At 47.1% G+C, this 19308-nt stretch overlaps 1 long non-coding RNA gene across 1 annotated transcript in view; it reads right to left on the bottom strand.

Annotated features, from left to right (window-relative positions):
- Nucleotides 1–8263: 8263 nt before the first annotated feature.
- Nucleotides 8264–19308, bottom strand: part of LOC129385082 (uncharacterized) — a 170853-nt gene continuing 159808 nt past the window's right edge. Inside the window, exon 3 of the long non-coding RNA XR_011894807.1 lies at nt 8264–9002. This is a non-coding gene — a long non-coding RNA (uncharacterized lncRNA). The remainder of the gene's footprint in view (nt 9003–19308) is intronic.

Here is a 19308-nt window from a genome sequence, read left to right as displayed (position 1 = left end):
TTGTTATTACTGGGAATCTCGTTTCGGCCCAGTATTTCTCCACACCGTACGCCAAATTACCCGCCTCATCCAAGAAGGCCACAAGGCGATGCGATATGAGTTCGGCTAACAAATTTAGGAACCCCATCCTCAGAATAAGCCTCGGTTGCGCATAACTCGCATCACTATGCCACACTGCGCACCGAACCCCATGTAGTGCCCTGCAGAAAGAGTTGGCGCATCGCCCAGAACAACTGCAGGAAATGGTGACGAACACGCATACGGTATTCCAGCTCTTTAAGCGACCATCACATTGTGCTGATGCACACGAATGCGTGCTGACCGGTTCACATCGAAAGTGCGAGCGAGACAACTGCTGGAGTGCACTTCGCTGCTGCACCTTAGCACACTTTAATTTGTTCGAACGCTTTAATATGCGCAGGTGTACAGCACCTGAAGGATACTCTCTCACCAAGTCCTCCTATAGCCCTTCTATACTAACCACAATGTCCAGGACAGTAACGTGCTACGTCGCACCTTAGCTTACCGGCGCAACACGGGATCGCGTGTTAGGGAAACGCGCGAGGAACGCATAGTATACGTACCTACAAGACCGCCGTCGCGTAAATAAGTCTGCCGCACTGAATACACGAAACCCGTGCCTGCAAGCCCGCTGCATGGCGTGGTTGTTCTTGTTCCAGCCAATAACTTCGGCTTACACGCTCGTGTTTTCCGACTCCTTGGGCCTTATTACCTCGCCCGGGGGAAACAGAATAATGAAAGAAGAGGAAATAAAAGAGTCCTGACGCGGGGCCGAGGGAAGACAATACCGGAGCCGTATTTCCATCGCGCGGCCCTCTTGGCAAGTGCTCCGGCGTACACGGGCGGGCCAGGCATCCCCTTCCAGAGAGAGCGCCGTCACACTAACTCAAATTCGTGCGGCGCGCGCGCTCGTCCGTCCTCAGACAGCCAAGCAGCGATGGCCCAACGGCGCGAGCGCAGATATAGAATCGGCCGACCATTCTATCAGTGCGTGGTGGCGTCCGCGGGCCGACAGTATATCCGCCGCTGACTGCATAATAGCTCGTATACAGGCGCACCCCCCCGCTCTCCCCCCCCCCCCCCCTCCCGCCTTTCGCTTGCCTCTTCCGAGCCTCAAAATACAAAGACCAATAAGGCCCCCGCCTCCACCTCTAGCCGCCTCCTGAGGCCGCATATATACAGGCGCACGTGCGAACGCGGCAGAGAGGGCGTCTGTCGGCGTTGTTCGGCCTTCGGCGTCCGCGTGTGTCTCTCGGGGCGACGGCATTGTCTCTGACGCCCGCGCGATGAGTTACGCTCGTTTGTCCGATCGCGCGGGCCGCGAAAGCGCGCCCCGTCTCGAGGACGGCGGTAAATCTCTCGGCCGCGCCGAACTGAACGACGACGATGACGTCGGCGAGAGGACTATTTCTTTCCTCGGACACCATGCGGCCACGGCGTACGCGTGTAAGATCGACTTGGCTTCGGAGGCCGGCGAGGACGAGCCACGTACTCAGGATGTCACATGGGTGCGCGTGCGTGCACGCACGCACAACACATGCACATGCAAGCACACACACAGAGAGAATTGCATGCGGTGCGCACCTTTGGTGTATCTCGTGCATATTACATTGTTCTCGTCTTGCAGGATGCAATTTGCATTTCGTGTGTGCCCTGCTTGTTGTTCAGATGCACGGAAGTAGCATGCAGACAACTTAGAGCTCCTTCCAATTAGGATGCAGTTCGTTAAACAAGGGTGAGCTGCCCGGAGACGGGTTTTGCTTCGGCTTCTTTCTATATATAGTGCAAGAAGGAATGGACCAGCATGCAAGAGCCAATGGACCTCTATAGGCACTGCATCATACTTCGGCGTACCATAGATATTGCTGTCAAAACAGCAACCTTTGCAATTTTGAAAACGAGAACACACCATTTCAGCGCGCCACTGAAATCTAGGACGTGCTAGATTATAGGGTTGGAACTGCAGCCAAATACCTCATTTGTTTTGCTTATAATGCATCGATTTCAAAACAATACCTAAATATTTAATAAAATAAGACTGCAATCCTGGCCAGGGAGAATAGCTGGGGCGTTTATTTATGATGCATGCGTGTGACACCATGAAATCGCTGTATAGCGGAATCATTGGCGTTTTTCAACTTTACTGCCAGGCAGAATGAATTTCTTTCACAAAACAGCACCGGAAACGTTAAAAGATGTTTTCAATTGCACGTATTGCACAGTTACATTGTTAATTTACGCTGCGTCTAGCGTTTGTTATAATAAGTTAGAAAGAAACAGTGCATAATTAGGCGCCTGTATAACTTTTACGTCCTCAAACCGTGTATTGGTTAAAAACCGTCCCTCTTCCGCAATATCCCCATATATAGTGGAGTATTACATGAGCAGCGACCTTTTACAAGCGGGGGATGATTTCTATGATGTAATTCTTGAAGAGATCGGGATTGTTTACGATGGTCACACGACCACTCGACGCGGTACACGTATGTCATATGTAAACGAAAGATCGAGAGGGCAATTTTTTTTTTCGAAAATAAGAAAATAGTTGGGAGAACCATCCGGTTGGAAAATGCTCACCTCGTTCGTTACTGGCAAGAACTCGTTAGAGTACGAGTAACTAGCTCCTACCGCGTCGAAGCCACTCGAGGGTGGCGAGAGTCGCTGCAAGTAACAAACAGATCGCTATAACGGTCGAATCGCATCGAGTGATGGCGAAGCGTTGTTCTGCACTGTAGGTCTTCAGCGGTCACTCACTTGCACCTGCATGAGAATGGTTTGCTCTGCCAGTGCGCGTCGAGGTAGGTGTCAACGCGAAGTGACCAGTGTATAGAGTTAGGGAGGGAGGGAGGGAGGTACAGATAGGGAGGTACTTAAAAACATGTATCCAAAGGCAAGGAGGCTATAGCCTTAAGTATAGTTCTCGTTGGCTGCCCCGCACAGTTACTGTAAGGATGGGGCAATGGTGTAGAAAGAGACAGAATTAAGCCGCGTTTACGTAAATGTGGCAATCGCGCATCACATTTCTTAGCGCATCCCGCTAACACCACACGCAATAGCGTTCACGTGTGGCGCATATACCCCTTCATCCGAAAAGAAAAAAAGAAAAGAAAAAGAAACCATGCCGGAAACTGGTTCGGGCGAGTTGCGTTTCGCGTGTGACTAGGGAGAGAACACGCCTGCATGCGCCGTCTCACTTTTCCTCGCTCCGTCGATGCGACACGTCAGCGTATACATGTACCGCGTGACGCGACGGTATATACCCTCATCCTGCGCACCAATGCAATTCTCCTTCCAATACGCATCACTGCTGTTAATCTGAACGCGATGCACTATAATTGCGATGCGATGTGCGCCTCACTGTGGAAATCATGTAAACGTGGCTACAGAGAGAGTGCGGCAGAAGCTGATTTTCTCTCTTTTTTTTTTTCAACGAGGAAGCGTGGTGTTGACGTGTCGTTATTTTTATGCGAGGTGGCGTTCAATATACGAGGCGATCTTTGCCGTTATATTTTCTTGGCCAAAATAAGCTGCATACACGTAATTACATATATACGTGCTATTCTACGTATACCTTACAGTATTTTTACACATAGATCCCACAACGGTTGAGACATTGGTCCCATCGCAGCATTAAATTTGAAATGCCCCTGCGGTCAGTCAGCGACGCGCACGCGGCCTCCCCGAAGGCTCATTGTGATACAAGGCTTTTGCAAGGTTTTGTTTTCTTATTTACTAAATTTTCTAGGTTATGCAAGGTAATACCAACTTTAAATCAATATTTGGTTCTAGAAAAGGCCAACAAATGCTATATAGTGGATGACATATTACTCCCCAGTCGCCTCAATGCATACAGATCATAATCCATCAGCAGCGATGGTCTCGTTCAATAAATAATGAACTTGATGAAATTTACCTTAAATGGGCGAAAAATAAAACTTGCGTGGCAGTATTGAGGTGGAACATGTTAAATAACATTGCAGCCACATATTTCTCGCTTGCGCGCCCACATGGAGATCAACGGAACATTCCCTATAAAAATTACCCGACATTCGTGCGCGTCTTTTTTTTAAATCCACGCCGCCTTTCGTTAACACCTTGACATGAGGGCGCAAAGAGCCATAGGTCAAATTTTCTTATGAACTCAAACTTATTCACTGGATTCATTTAGAGGGCACGAAAAATCAGCGTCAGCCTACAAGACCAGCACGCAGGAGGCAGGTACACAGTCGTCCACACCTCTGTATGCAGAGCGGTGAATCAACGCGTTGCTATGCAAAGAAATCGACATCTGCGCGTTGCTGGACGGTTCGACAGACAATGCTTGCGACCAGCCAAAGCAGGCAAGCAAAAGTAGGATGGCCGTTGTGCCTGTGGATGAATGCTGCTGTCGCAGTAAATAAGTTCCCGAGTAAAAAAGAATCGCGGAAGTCTCCTGTCTTTCTTGCTAAGTGTTCACGTGCTCGAGCCCTCCAGACGCAAGTGTGGATGACTGTGCAGCGGCTGAAACTGGAGAAAGAAAACAAGAAAGGGCCTTTCCCTTCGTTCTTTCTTTCTGTTTTTTTTCTGAGGACGTCGTGCCAGGCTGCTCTAATGCATCGGAAATCTGACGCCATGTTTGGTTCGAGGCCATGCAGCGCTTGCGCCAAGTTTCCATTGCTAGATGGTGGACAAGGTGGGAAGACCTCTAGCTATGCAAGGGAGATCGCTGTTCGTTTTAAAAAGTATTTTTTTCCCGCTTAGGATTGGTTGCCTAGAACCCTGTTGGGATGAACAGCCAAGTTGATTTTCGCATAGGCGTATCTACGTTCGAGGTTCAGGAACACCTGGTGTGTTCCTGAAGGTGTGTACCACCCGCGGAGGTTCAGGAACAATTTGGCGCATTCTCTAGGTCTGTATAAGAGTATGGTATGATGTTTCCGGGGAATACGATTTATGTTAGGAATTGATGCTTGAGTATCTCAACATAATATTAGTCCGTGAATCTGGGGGAGCTGGTCTGCTGTTGATAGGCGCATGGCGATCAAAGTTGTCTGCTTCTTGAATCGCGCCGCTGATAAGAAAGGGAGGATAACACTGGCGTAGGAAGTCGTTACGGACTTGTTCACATTTCGATGCAAAGTCTTCTTCTTTAGTGCATATGTGGCCGAAACCAAAAGCGTGGCTGTACGGAATCGCTGTTCAACAATGTTTTAAATGGCTACTGTGAAAATATAAGCATTGATTTCTTATCGGGTGGTTGTCTGTAAACTGATGTGACAAGCTCGTTGTTGCGCACACTTACACTAACATCCAGAAAGGTGACTCCGAAAGCCGAACATGTATGGCAGAACCAGATTGTTTGATATACTACATTGAACTGACAAATGAACTTCAATAACTCTTCCCGGCCTTGGAACCAGATTAGGAATACGTCGTCTATGAGCCTCTTGTAAAACAGCCGACCCCCCCCATATATATATATATATATATATATATATATATATATATATATATATATATATATATATATATATATATGTATATATATATATATATATATATATATATATATATATATATATATATATATGCTACCTGAAGGCATCAATGTAGCCGGATTCAAGACCCTCGTTATGTAATGAACGAAAAGGAAGGGGGTTAAGCGAGGGGCCCGGTTTTTATTGACCAGTTACCCTGTTGCCTTCATCCGATAAGATCACGTGCGCGTGACGCCTGCAGCAAGTTGTTCTTTCATCCACTTTCGTCGGAAATAATTTATAATTTCTTTAATGCAATTAGTAAGTACAAGAAATTTCCCCTATGTTGTCCTTGGTGTCTTTGCTGGTTGCTCATGATACGATTCATAGAAATCGGGCCCCTCGGTTACCTCCCTTTCTTTTCACTTGAAGTCATGGGTGTAGGTGCTCACCACATCACTGACTGCAGGACAGTGCACGGGCGAGATATGAAAAGGGCAACTGCAGAATTATTAGCTATTCGGTACCTACAAATGTTCGCAGCTATAGTGCTCAGATTTTGAATGCGTCGAGAATGAAGTATCCCAGGTGCAACCGAATAGTGCAATCACTTGCAAGACATGCCGGAATATTATTCATAGGGAAGCATGTTTAGTAGATTTCGAAGGAACGTTTACCCCATATTCAACCACCTGTATTTAATTTGTCTCATACTGATACTTAGCATCCTTCCGCATTTCTTATTTAATCATTAAGTCATTTTTAGACTGCCTGTTATTTGCAGTTGCACAGAGTATGTGCTGAACCGTGCAATCATGTCAGAGCGGTTACGCTAATAGCCACTGCCGTGCTCATAATGTATGCCACAGGTACCTTATTTTCTTTTTAAATATTCGTATATTTTTACTTTAGCACCTTATCCTGAGACAGCTGTTCCGCATTCCATATTCTAAACGTTGTACAAGCTTATCGTTGTTGTTTGCAATCTTCGATTTTAGGAATATTTGCTGTTTGTGTCTATATACAGAGTACTATTCAGAAAGTGCTGTGCGCGTTGTCATATATGCACCGTACCAGGGAACCCGTGCGAACTCCTCCATTGGTCGGCAAACAGCCAATTTGAACCGGACCTTTACATATACGCTCTTCTACGTGTATCGTGGTCGTGTAGCGATATTCGCGATCACAAAAGCGGCGGACGCCTCCAGAGATATGCTCGATTCTCTCCGTGCGTGACGCTGCCATTGTACGTACTTCGGCGAAAGGCATCCATGCATAGCCGTGAAAGCGCCGGAAAGACCGTGCTGTTATCAGCCGCTAAAGTGGACGTCGTTTAGGCTCACTGAGAGAAGCGACTGACAAGGGCACATCCGGAGAAAGCCCAATTTACGACTCACTATTATAACGTGAATTCAGGGCGTCGACACGAGGGCGAGGAGGTGTCATTGCAATGGCCCGATCAGCAGAAGAATGGCGTTCACCCTCGATTGTACATATGAAGAAATTTCCGTTAGTGCGGAAAAGAAAAAAAAAAGCGGCTGTACAAAAGTGAGCGACCTTAAACCATTGCACGTTTACAGCAAGGTCTCGTATACGAACATCGTTGCCTCGGATAATTGTGCTGGCCCTACGTAGTGGCGATGGCAATGATAATGACATTGGGGCATGAAGGACGTTGTGCTCTGGTGTTACGGTAACTAACGTATGTGCCGTCAGGACAGATCACCTACGAAACACACAGGAAATGGAGAAGATATTGCGCACGAAAGTATAGCTCACGTTGAGCGAGAAGGCAAATGAAGACGAATAAGAAGGCGATGGAAGTGAAACTGAATTAGCGCAGTTATATCACAACCCATTGTATGGGCCTCTCTTTAGTGGAGGCAAGCCGTGCGTTAACGAAGGACAAATGAGGAACTTCTGGGAATCGGGAATAAGACGCAACGCTGGGTTGGCGAAATTTCATTCGGAGGATATTTAAGCGTTTCTTTTTTAAGTCATGTCACATGTAGCAATTGTTTCGGCGGTGAGTGGCATCATTTATGTATGTGTGAGGGTTTAATGAGTCGGACTCTCACTGCTCATTTAATTTGTCGATGCTTGCGAGTGCTTCAAAGGCCAATAAACAAGGTTATGTCATTCGCTCCCGTGAACAGCGTAACCGGAAAGCCCGAGGGGCGCAAACGCTCGCGAAACATACATCTGCTCGCGGGGAATCGCAGGTGATTGCTAAAACCACACAAGATAACAGCGTGCACACCTTGGAGTTAGTGAGAACACGGCACAAAGCTCTGCGCTAAAATTTTCCTCAGAAGTATTTCGATTAAAACGCGGCCTCCGAGATAACCAACAATTTTGCTTGCGCTCTGCTCGATCTCGGAGGTAACGTCGTGATTAGAACTCGGAGTGGTGCGACTGAGCACACAATGTTAAAAGCTGAAATGCGAGTCCGGTTTGAGCAAGGATCTGCCAAAACCCTGCTGACTTTGTGTATAGCCTCCCCTATACTTCGCAATGTCTCGCCCGACACTCAGCTAGCGACCATCAAATTAGAAATAAAATTGAAGAAAATGATGCACTGCGGTCGCGGCAGCCATCGAATTCAGGACCTTACGAACCCGATACTTTCCATGCCATGAAGTTATAAGCAAATAATGGGTTCAGACGAGCTGCCGCTGTTTGCAAAACACGCAGCATGTATTGGAAGGATAGGAAGAGGTCGACGAATACTTTGCGTCTATGCAAATTTAGAATACCGGGAAAAAAAGAAACATAATGCGGTCACGTGAAACATATATAGATATGGTGAATTTATTGCGCAACAAAGAAGACAACGACGGTGATGAGAATGATTCAAAAGGGTTCTCAACCTTACAAATATACATAGCGGTATATTTCCAGCTTATCTTCTGGTATGAAAGCGAAGTTCATTTTCTTGTATTCCTGCGTGAAAATTTTCGCAACAACGCTCAACTTATTTCCGATCATCGTTTTCACCCCCATCATCAACATAACTACCCACCAATCACCAGAACCCCTTCCTCCGAACGTCGTCGTCGTCATCATCATCCTAACTACAATCATCATCACCATCAAGTCGAACTGCTGGACGAACACCGCTCTTACAGAGAATTGCAATTTGCTGTTTTCTCATCCACAGGACATTACATTGCTCACGCTTATTGGTCTTCACATGGGTGCCTCCATTTTTCGATGAGCCGCTCTGCCTCAGAATGCACTGGTACGGAAACAAAGTCACAGCGTCGTTTGTGTATATCAGCTGTCCAAACGCTTCGATACAGCGCGTCCGCGCTCACCTTGAAATCCCTCCTGAAGCTCACGCATCCGCGTTCAGTGGCTGCTGTCACAGTGTTCAAGATCACACCGCGCCGACCCCCGCCGTGCAGATCTAAGTTCCAAGTCCACGCAAAGGACGCGTTCCAGGAATTCCTCGAGCTGCTCTTCGACAAGTAATCCACAGGCACCCGCGATATTGCCTAGCTTCCAGCATCGACTCGTATATGCCTGCAGAGAGATGAAAGAAAAACAAAGAATTAGTCTCACAAACACACAGGGAAGCACTGTAGCGCACAGTAGGGCACTATACTATAGACTTTGACAATACAGTGTGTAGGCACTAGGGCGCCTACACATTTATGCGCACTATTTATGCGGCTTGCATTGGAAGAAAACGCAGAGTTAATATGAAAACTGTTTCTAACGGCTTCCGGCAGTAGACGTTTAGGGAATATGGCAATGCAATCGAAGGGTTAGGAGGAGAAAAATCACTGGCGCTCTAGTAGGAGCCACGTGATGCTATGAGGCAACAACAACATTAACGACAACAACAACATGAGGCGCTGTGTCACGGTCCGGAAAATGTTGTAGTTATTATAAAATTGCCTCAAAGCAAGCCTTTCTTCATCGCCGACATATAAGAGCACATTTTCGCTGGAGTTGAGTGCGCTCACACATTGTATGTTGGATTATTCGCTCTCGCAACGAGGTCTTAGCGAGACGGAACCAGCCGTGCCAAGCATGTTCACGCCGATGTTCGGCCGGCGTTCCCGCCGAGTCTGCTGAAGCGCATACGCAGGGGCGCGAACTAGGATTCGTATGCATCCGAACAAACGGACACGACACGAGAAGGCACGAAGCAAAATGAAAAACGAGTAAAAAAAAAGTAGAGAAAGAAAGTAATGTGAAAGAAAACAAAATAGCTGGGAACGGTGTTTCTCTATATTTTATTTTCTTTTTTTTTCTACTTTCCTTTTGCGAATACGGGAAGCGCCGCGCGGTCAGTTCTGGCGGGTTCTCGCAGAAGCTACGCAACGGCGAGGGTACCGACGGGAGGCGGGACACGGCGTTCCGGTACCGTATCCGGCCGCCACTATGAGCGATCACTTCCGCAAAAAAGAAAAACAGAAAACCGCCGCTAACGGACGGGGCGCGCACACGCACCGAGGGCAGGAGGCCACCCGCCGCCAACAGCCTCCCCTCAAAAACGCCTCAACAACGCCTCCTTGCTCGCGCGCCTTTTCCTTTTCGTCACCGAGCGCTCAAATCTAATTATTAACCACGCTCCGTTGGCCACAACAGAGAGCCGCGAGCGCCTACCACTGCGTTTCCTTCACTATTATTTATTATTGTTATTATTTTGTTTCCTTTCCACCGCTGTTTTCACTTTCGAGGCTGAACGCGCGGACACTTACCGCACATGACGTTCGAGAGGGGTCAAGCGCACGCTCGGACGCCAGCCGCTGTGTTACGCGCGCGCGTCCGTAGGCAGGCATTGTCTGGCGGGGCCCCCTGACGGACGAAACAAATCTTTGCCGGATGACTTCCCGGCGCGCTATGTAGGTGCATTTCGCACGGCTGTAGGCTCCTCCTCGACGTTGTTGTAGACGCGGACGAGTACTGCGGCGTAGACGGCTTTTCCTCTTTCTTGTAGCTTTTTTTTTTTGTAAAGTGTACATTTACTTTAAACGGCAAACCAAAAGGGGGGCGGCAATCACGGCCGCGGCCCTCTCTTCCGTCTGCGAAACCTGTCATCATCTCTCGCAGACCTCACCCCCCGTGCGTGCGGCTTTCCTGAGGCGCCATGAGAGGTGCGAGCGATGAACAAGCCCGACCGAGTGCGCGCGCACGCACTTCGCCTGCCTGCACGGGAAGTAAATAAGACATCGTCGAAGGCAAGAGAGGCGATGATGCGCGCGAGGAATCAGCCATCCGTGCACGACGCACGACGAGCACGCATATATATATATATATATATATATCTTGACCGATACTTATATATGTATGTACTAGCAAGAGAGAGAGATTCTTGATGAGGGCTGGAGATGGTCGCATGGCCCTTACAATACTACTTCAGATGGCAAGGGTGATGTATGACATAATCGATGCATTTTTTTGTACCTTTATGACGTATATAAGGAACACACACACACAGAGAGAGAGAGAGAGAGAGAGAGAGAGAGAGAGAGAGAGAGAGAGGCAAAGGAAAGACAGGGAGGTTAACCAGAGATTATCTCCGGTTGGATACCCTGTACTAGGGGAGGGGCAAGGGGATGCGATAGGTGAGAGAGAGAAGGATAAAAAAAATAAAAAGAACTTACATATACATGCACGTACACACAAACTGTTTCTGTGGGCACCGTCACGCAGACCGCTAAGGCGTTCCTAGTGTTACGCAGTGTCACCGTACGATCCTACGTCACACAGTGTATACATATATAGTCACAATTTGTCTGAAAATCCGGTGTCCTTTAAGTACCGCAGCAGCGCCTTCATAGCGGATCGCGCGGATGTTCGCGTAGGCCAGTTGCCAAGGATCTTGCTTTCTGTCATTGGGCGCTTGTTCAGTTTGTCTAGGGTGGCTGAGAGGACTGCTCTTTGCGGGTTGAAACGAGAGCACTGACAAACAAGGTGCCCGATTGTTTCATTTCACCCACAGAAGTCACAAAGTGGGCTGTTGGCCATTACGATAAGAAAAGAGTACGCATTTGAAAATGCTACTCCAAGCCATAGACTGACTAGAACGGCGCAGTGACGTCGCGGAAGCTCGGGCGGAATACGGAGCTGTAAATTAGGGTCCAAGTTATGAAGGCGTGCACTTGTGAAATTGGATGAATTACATGGAGCTAATGTCAGGTCATGTGCAAGTACGGAAAGTTTTTTTTCGCTGCGTCGGCTCTGGAAAGAGGAATGGCTACGATGTAGACGCCGTCATGGGCAGATCGGGCAGCGGCGTCCGCTCGATCATTGCCATGTATGCCACATGACTAGGCAACCACTGATATATTATATCGTGTCCTTCGTCAATTATGCGATAGTGGACTTCTCCGATCTCTGCGACGAGCTGCTCATGTGATCCATGGCGCAGTGCTGAGAGTACACTCTGTAGGGCTGCCTTGGAATCACAGAAGACTGACCATGCATGGTGTGGTTCCTCCTGAATGAAATGAAGAGCCGCACGCAGGGCTACCAGTTCAACAGCTGTCGTCGATGATAGATATGATGTTTTTAGCTGTATTTTGACGGATCTTGTTGGTATCACCACAGCGGCAGCTGAACTTGCAGATGTGACTGAGCCATCGATGTAAACGTGTACGCTGCCACTGTGAACCTCATGTAAAATTTCTAATGTGGCCTGCTTCAGGGCAAACGACGGCATGTCAGCCTTCTTCGTGATTCCTGGGATGGTGAGGCGTATTTCAGGTCTGTGCAGGCACCATAAAGTTGAGGATGGACTTGCTGCAGGCATGTAGTTGGATGGCAATGAGGTACGATTGGCAACAATTATACGACTGAAAGTTATTATACAAACAATTATACGGCTGTCTGTACGTGTTATCGGCACTTCGAGATGTACGGATTTTTTCGAGGATACAGAAATTTGCTCAGCCGCCAGCGTCGTGTCGCTAACCTTCAAAGAAAGGGCTTCAGCCCTGGAACGCCGGCAACAGTGAGTACCGCTCGTTAAACAATGACAAAGGGAGTTGCGCCGCTTCCTGTCAAAGTAAGTTTCGCTCACAGTATATGTACACACGTCTATCCCAACTGGCACAGAAACTTAGGCCCAATCTTATCGCCAACGTGTCAAGAATAAGTCAATGGGCGCACACTTAAACATATGCGCACTATATACGCACAGTAATTGACGGACTACACCCATAGCGCATGAATGGTCGAAGCTGAACGTTTCGTGACGGTCCAGAAGAGTAAGCGAGTTACTATATAGCGATAATACATCTTTGCTACAAGGTATTATACAATGTATAAAATAGCTACGTTTCAAAGACTTGTATACACAGCAAGAGAAAATATATCGGAACTGAGCACACCCGCGAGCGAGTAGACAGAAAATAATCAGGTAGTGATCGCACCGATGAACATTACTTTGTCAGAAACGCGACAAGCCGCTGCTTCGAAATACTTGCCAAATAAAGAACGAGGAGCAATACAGAGTAACCCTAAATAAATCCATAAGTGGAAAGTTTTGATATGGCTTGGAATACATATATTTTAGCCCCGTTTTGTGCAACAAGCGCTGTGCAATACGCTGCTCGGGGGGTTTAGCAGCCCCGAAAGCTCTTTTGCATGTTCTCTGAAGCTGTGGCCTAAGCTTCGTGTTGCCCACCCAGTCACCGTCTACGATATATCCCGTAATAGAGGTTCACTAAGCCGCACCGGCGTCATATACATCCATTGTAAAGACGGAAACAACGGAGGCAGCTGGGGTAAACAATGGACGCGTCACCACGTGATCAGACATGGCAGCGCCGCGGAAGTGCCGCGAAAAGGGTCAACAGGCCGGTGTTAGACAAAAGTAAAGTGCGTTGTAAGCGGCTGGGTGTGCTTACTTCGATGCCTGTCTTCTGTACACCATGGGCACATCGGACGAGACGGCCCGCGGTGTGCCAAGATGCAGTGTCATGGCTAAGCAGCACGAAAATTAAGCAATCGAAGAAAGAACACTGTACCTCAGGCGGGCGCCTCTCCTACATTTTAAAATGAATCTACTTATCTTCCCTTATCTCCGATTCTGTCCACCGCTCTATAATTAACGGTATCGCGCTACTAAATGTACACAATAATACAAGAGATATATGCAGAAGCGTTCATCTCAGCACAAATCTCAGCACGTGTCTTTGTGAGACGTTAGAATACGAGTTTTATTCACATCTCCATTTGCGCAAACAACGTCTATATATGGGCCTGCTGATGCACAAGCTTAACACTCCGTCATTCGCTTCAGCTTCTCATCCTTCAATTTAATTTCATTGTCTTGACCATGCCTTCGTCTTATTGACTTCTTTTTTGGAGGAGTAGTCGCCGCCGCTTCCAGGATGCGCCACTGTCTGACACGACAATCGTATACACAGGCCTATACTTGCTTCGCAGCGGAAACGGTAGGTAATAGTCGGCGTGAAACGCCTCGCTTTCGCTTCTTCCTTCTTACAGGCACGCGTTAAGAGAGTTAACAGGACTCAACGTTCGCAACCACTGCTGTTTGCGTAATTTTTCCTCTCGACACACGCACATCACTATCACATATGGGACACACGCGCGTCTGCATGCCACGCAGGTCCAGTCGGGAGGTGCCTTTGCCTCAGCGGGAGTCATCAAGACGCCAGAGGCTCAATTATCTTCTCGGAAGGCAAGTATACGTATATATAGGCTCCATTCCCTCCGTCAGCGCGCACACACACACACACACACTCAGACAGAACCAAAGTCCTTGGAGGGACGACAATTGCCGCTTCTATATACAATCCACAACGTCCTCCCCAGCGTGCGCAGTTCTAGCAACACCACCTAAACTTCCACTCAGGAGAGGTAGCAGCTCCATCGTTACGGCGGCCGTGAGGTATGCGAAAGGAGAGGTTTTTAGATTGATGTAGTATGACGAAGCTGAGTTCACGCCCAAACTAAAAAAGAAAAGAAAAGAAAAGGAAAGTGCGCGTTTATCGAATTGACCACGTCGAGGCCTTGGGAGCGAGCCTCGAAGAAAATAACCAACGGATAGGAGACGCGCCAGACATCGTATAACCACTGTTCACGCTAATTCGAGAGCGCAGACCCCCCCCCCCCCCCCCCCCCCGCCTTTTTTTTTCCCTACATGGCGTGTCTCAATACGCCAACGACGAACAACGGTGCGACAGACAGCGTGGCCACGCTAAAGTGAAAGCCTTTCTAGCTCTCCCGATCGCACGTAGTTTCTGAGCAGAAACTGGCGAAGGGCCTTGAGTAATAACGTTTACGAGCTGCCAAATTCGCAAAATGCGTCGTTTCATTTGGCACACTGCACCACTGGCTTCGTGTTTGGCGCGAAGAATCTACGCAAAGTAACGTCGATGAATTTGATGGGCGACTGTGACCAATTGACGACTACAAACACCCGAGCCTCACAGAAGAACGATTAGGTCTTCAAACTTAAAGAAAAAGCGACCCGAGGGCTATGGTGTCTAACTGTAATTTGTCACCATGCACGAGGAACGCCACCCAAAGCTACACGATTGATTCCTTCGCGGAGTTTAACGTCCCAAAGCAACACTGTACGAGAGATATCGCACTGCAGGGCTCCGAATTAATTTTCGTAAGGTGGATTTCTTTCACGTGCAGCTGAGTCTAAGCGCACGAGAAATTTTGCATTTCAGCCCCATCGAAATGCGGCCGCGGCGTCTGAGCATCAAACCCGCGACCTCATGCTCAGCAGCAGAACGCCATATATATCCGGTGAGTTTCCACGGCGGTTGTCATCGCTACGAACGCTGCTCACGGCCGGCACCGCAGACGTTTGTAGAGCTATACAGACTCTATGCAGACAAACTTTCCGATTCGCACAGAGATTGACAACTCGACAACTTCAACGACTAGAGAAATAAAGAGATATAGAATGATTAATGAGAGGAAAAGCTGAGATGTTGGCCGGAGAAGCTTGCTACTCCACAGCGGAGTAAAGCGGGGGAGGAAAGCAGAGGTTAGTAGAGGAGGGTGACGAGTGATGATGGAAAGGTAGCGTACGCCGAAGCATCAGTTGTCCGATGCAGTCCGATCTAATCAGTGTCCATGACAAGTGCACAAGAAGGCACCGACTATATATATGCATACATACACTATTTATATAGTTGTATGTATTGATACAACTATGTTTGTCTAAACATTACTCTACAAGGTGCGTGCGCGTGTTTTTGTTTCGCACCAAACCGAATTTTAAAAGTGCGTGCTGCAGACTGTAGAATTCTATTCCTTGATCTAAATTATACACTCTGATGCAGTCATTACTTCTACGAGAAATCAAAATGGTTAATTGACTAATTCAAATAACTATGCCGATAATTTTTAATTATTCATGCTCAGCACATATTTCAATCTACGAATTGTAGCTGGTGAGTATGCAAGGCATATCGACTTAGAAGATATTCTGAAGATGGTACTGGTTTCGAGTGCTGCTATGTGCTATATGTGTTATGTGCTATGTGCGCTATATGTGCCGTCACACTTGCGGTAAAGGTGCAGCGTTGTTGCACTTACTTTTCTAAGAAAACGTTGTTTTACGCATTGAAGCACAAAAGTAACTGGAATGCTAATGCACTTCGTCGGAGATGTTGAAAATTAATATTTGAAAGCTGTTATAATCTTGAGAATTCATTATAAGTAGGTATGTTCTGCATTTTCACTAGCTACAATAACATTCAGCGCCCATAAATATTCGCGTACTCATCCGCAAATATGTCCGCCGAGAGAACGAACCCACGACTACCACCGCCAGTTGATTCCTAGGACCAACATACGTGAAATCTTCATTAGAAGAAGCAAGTTAATATTCAGGGACCAATATAAGCACAATTTGAGGCAGTGGTACAGTGTTGAATATTCAGTTGGTCGCAGGTCGCATGCATAATCAAAGAAAGGAAAGAACAAGTGTGTTGTTTAGCTGAAAAGCGAGGCAGGATGTTCAAAAAGAGAGAAAAAGAATAAAATAAAATAAAAATGCAAATTTACAAGCAGATAAAGGCGAACAAAGAGCACATTCAATGTCATACTGCACGTACCACTGATCTGTACTATATACAGGGTTTTCTTGTTTTTAGCTGCACCAATTCTTTAAAAGATTGACTATGGCAGATAGCATATATAGTCAATCCCTTCAACTAAATTACTCGATGAAGCGGTCATTACTTCTATACGAGAAATCAAAATGTTCAATTGAATGATTAACGTAATTAGTGTAATTAACCTTATAAATAATTACTTTACAACACATATTTCAATCTACGAATTATAGGCGCTGAGTTCGCGTGGCGTATCTACTTGGAACGAATTCTCTGGACAGCACCAGTTCCGTGATAATAATTTTTAAAGTGTCTGACGAATCGCATTGGCGTTCTAGTTACGTTCTCAAGAAATCGCTGTTTTATGCATTGAAGCCCAAATTAACTAGAACGCCAATACATTTCGACGGACACTTTGAAAACTGCGAGAGAGGTACAACTCTTGCGAGAGAGCTACAGCGCTGTCCGTGTGCAATTTGAGTAAGTTCGAGCTCGTTGGCTTTCACGCTTTTAAATATAGAAAAATAAGAGATTATAAGTCTCGAAATTTGGTCAATGAGGGGTCATAGCTGGATTTATATTTCAAGTTAATGGAAAGTTAGTTTTTTTACTGCACAGTGGCTGGTTAGCAAGTACGTTTCCGCCATCCCCAAGCACATGAACAGTAATATCGCAGTTACGCATAAATTTAGGCGTAATTTGACGTGGAGGTAAACTGGGCGATTAATTTACTGGCCATAAATCGACACCCCTGAGAACATATATGCGAATGTGCGACGCAAGACGTGTTCACCGGGTAAGGAAGAATGGCGGTACGTCCATTACGATATAATTCTGAAAAATTTAATAGGCATAAACAAAGCGCGGTATTTCAATTACAACTACGAGTTCATGTCGTTTCTGGCGCGCATGACGTAAGCGCCACGCCCCCTACCAAAGACAACGCCGTTGGAGCTCAGCCGCTACAATGCAGCCACCAGGCCGAGCCGAGTCGATCGAAGGAGCGTTGCGCCATCTGCCGTAAAGGCGGGACACTGACAAAAACGATTTGCTTCCAGGATCTCCTGCAGGGTGGCTTCCTCGCTCAACTTAGGAAGTTTCGGGGCCACACGACACAAAAAAAGAAACAGCTTTTGAATGTCTTCCTTATAGAAAAGAAGACTCGCGGAAGACCGACCCGCTGCGTCTGAGCGCAGCTGCTTGACGAATACTACAATGACATCAGAAACATAGTTCATTCAACAAAATCACGCACACAAAGCCGCATAGAAGAATTAGACAGAATGGAAATTACACTAAGAAACCATCAGTAAATTTCCTTTCAACTTGAACCTGAAACCGACGATGTCACTCAGTTTAATGGACAGTGAAGGCCCTCACTCGGGAGGACCTTGTCAAAGACAAAAACAGTAATTTAATTAATTAAGATCTGGGGTATTAAGTGCCGGAACCACGATATGATTATGAGGCACGCCGTAGTGCGGGACTACGGATTAACTTTGACCACCTAGAGTTCTTTAACATCCGCTCAATGCAAAGTACACGGGCGCTTTTGCATTTCGCCTGCATCTAATTGTGGCCGCCGCGGCCGGGATTTAGTCGCGTGCCCTGGGGTTTAAAGCAAGAGAAAGAGGAGACAGCGCTTACAAATTATACAGAGGTCTAATTCACAAATGCTCTTGCTGGTAAGTGATGTTTGCCTCTTGCCGTCTGACGTAATCCCCTCTAAACGGTATGCCCGACACATAAAGATATAACAAAACGTATCAGAGCGAGAGCACCCCTACTTGCGTTGTTAACGTAGAATTCGCGCTGCAGATCATCGGTTCTTTCCGAAGCATCGCAAACGTCTACACGCATATACGCAGCACGCTCAGACTGGACAACTGCGTCTCGTTTTCAGCGCCTGCATGTCGCCATATGCATGTGACACGCGTTAGGTGGCACGGAGAGAATCTTCGAATATTCTGCGCGCATTCTTCAGATGTACGCATAAGGGAAATGTATAAGTTTGAAGCGTCGTTAGCTCTGTGCAGTGAACCGTATTCGCGACCGACTGTTTCAATATATGCGGAAAACTGCTCAGGAAAGTTCAGCTGTTTTTTGTTTTTTTTTTCAATTTCTTTCGCATTGAGATGCAGAGAACATAAATTTGTTACTTAAAAAGTAAGATTATGGCTAGAAATAGTTAATGGTCTTATTCAATCATCGCGTAGATGACGAAATAACTTTTAATGAAAAAGGCAAGTGTCACAGGAGTTTATCTCCCCTCCCTTAGATGGTGGCTATAGGAGCCCTTGGGTCTTAGCGGCATCTTCGGCTTGCCTGATGACTTGTAGTTGGACCTCGCTGTCTGAGCTGAGCAGCGCGGTCTCCCACTGGTACGCGTTCGTATACGTGTTGTTTGGCCCCGGCACCATGTTGGGGCCAGCCCAGAAACATGCACCCTGAACATCACCGGGAGCAGATGAATGCAAGAGCGAAAGCACTACATATATGCAAGAAGTTTCAAAACGACGTGGACGTGGTCCATATGTAGACGCGGCGAAATATGCAGACGGTCGACATATGGCAGTTGTCGCCTCAAATCAAGCGGGCCGCTAGCTTGCCAGCGGCACGGTTAAGACGGGAAATTCGGAAATCGCGGAGGAAGAGGCCGTAGCACTGGCGCTCGCTTCCAGAATGGCCAGCGTCATAATCGGTGACTTTAAAACCGCGCTTCATAACTTTGCTAAGGGAAGGGTCTCGAAAGATGCGCCAAGGATCCTGGT

Source organism: Dermacentor andersoni, chromosome 5 (genome assembly GCF_023375885.2).
Source record: "Dermacentor andersoni chromosome 5, qqDerAnde1_hic_scaffold, whole genome shotgun sequence".
Taxonomy (NCBI): Eukaryota; Metazoa; Arthropoda; class Arachnida; order Ixodida; family Ixodidae; genus Dermacentor; species Dermacentor andersoni.
The sequence above is the reverse complement of the archived record's forward strand: the minus strand, read 5'-3'. Positions and strand labels throughout refer to the sequence as shown.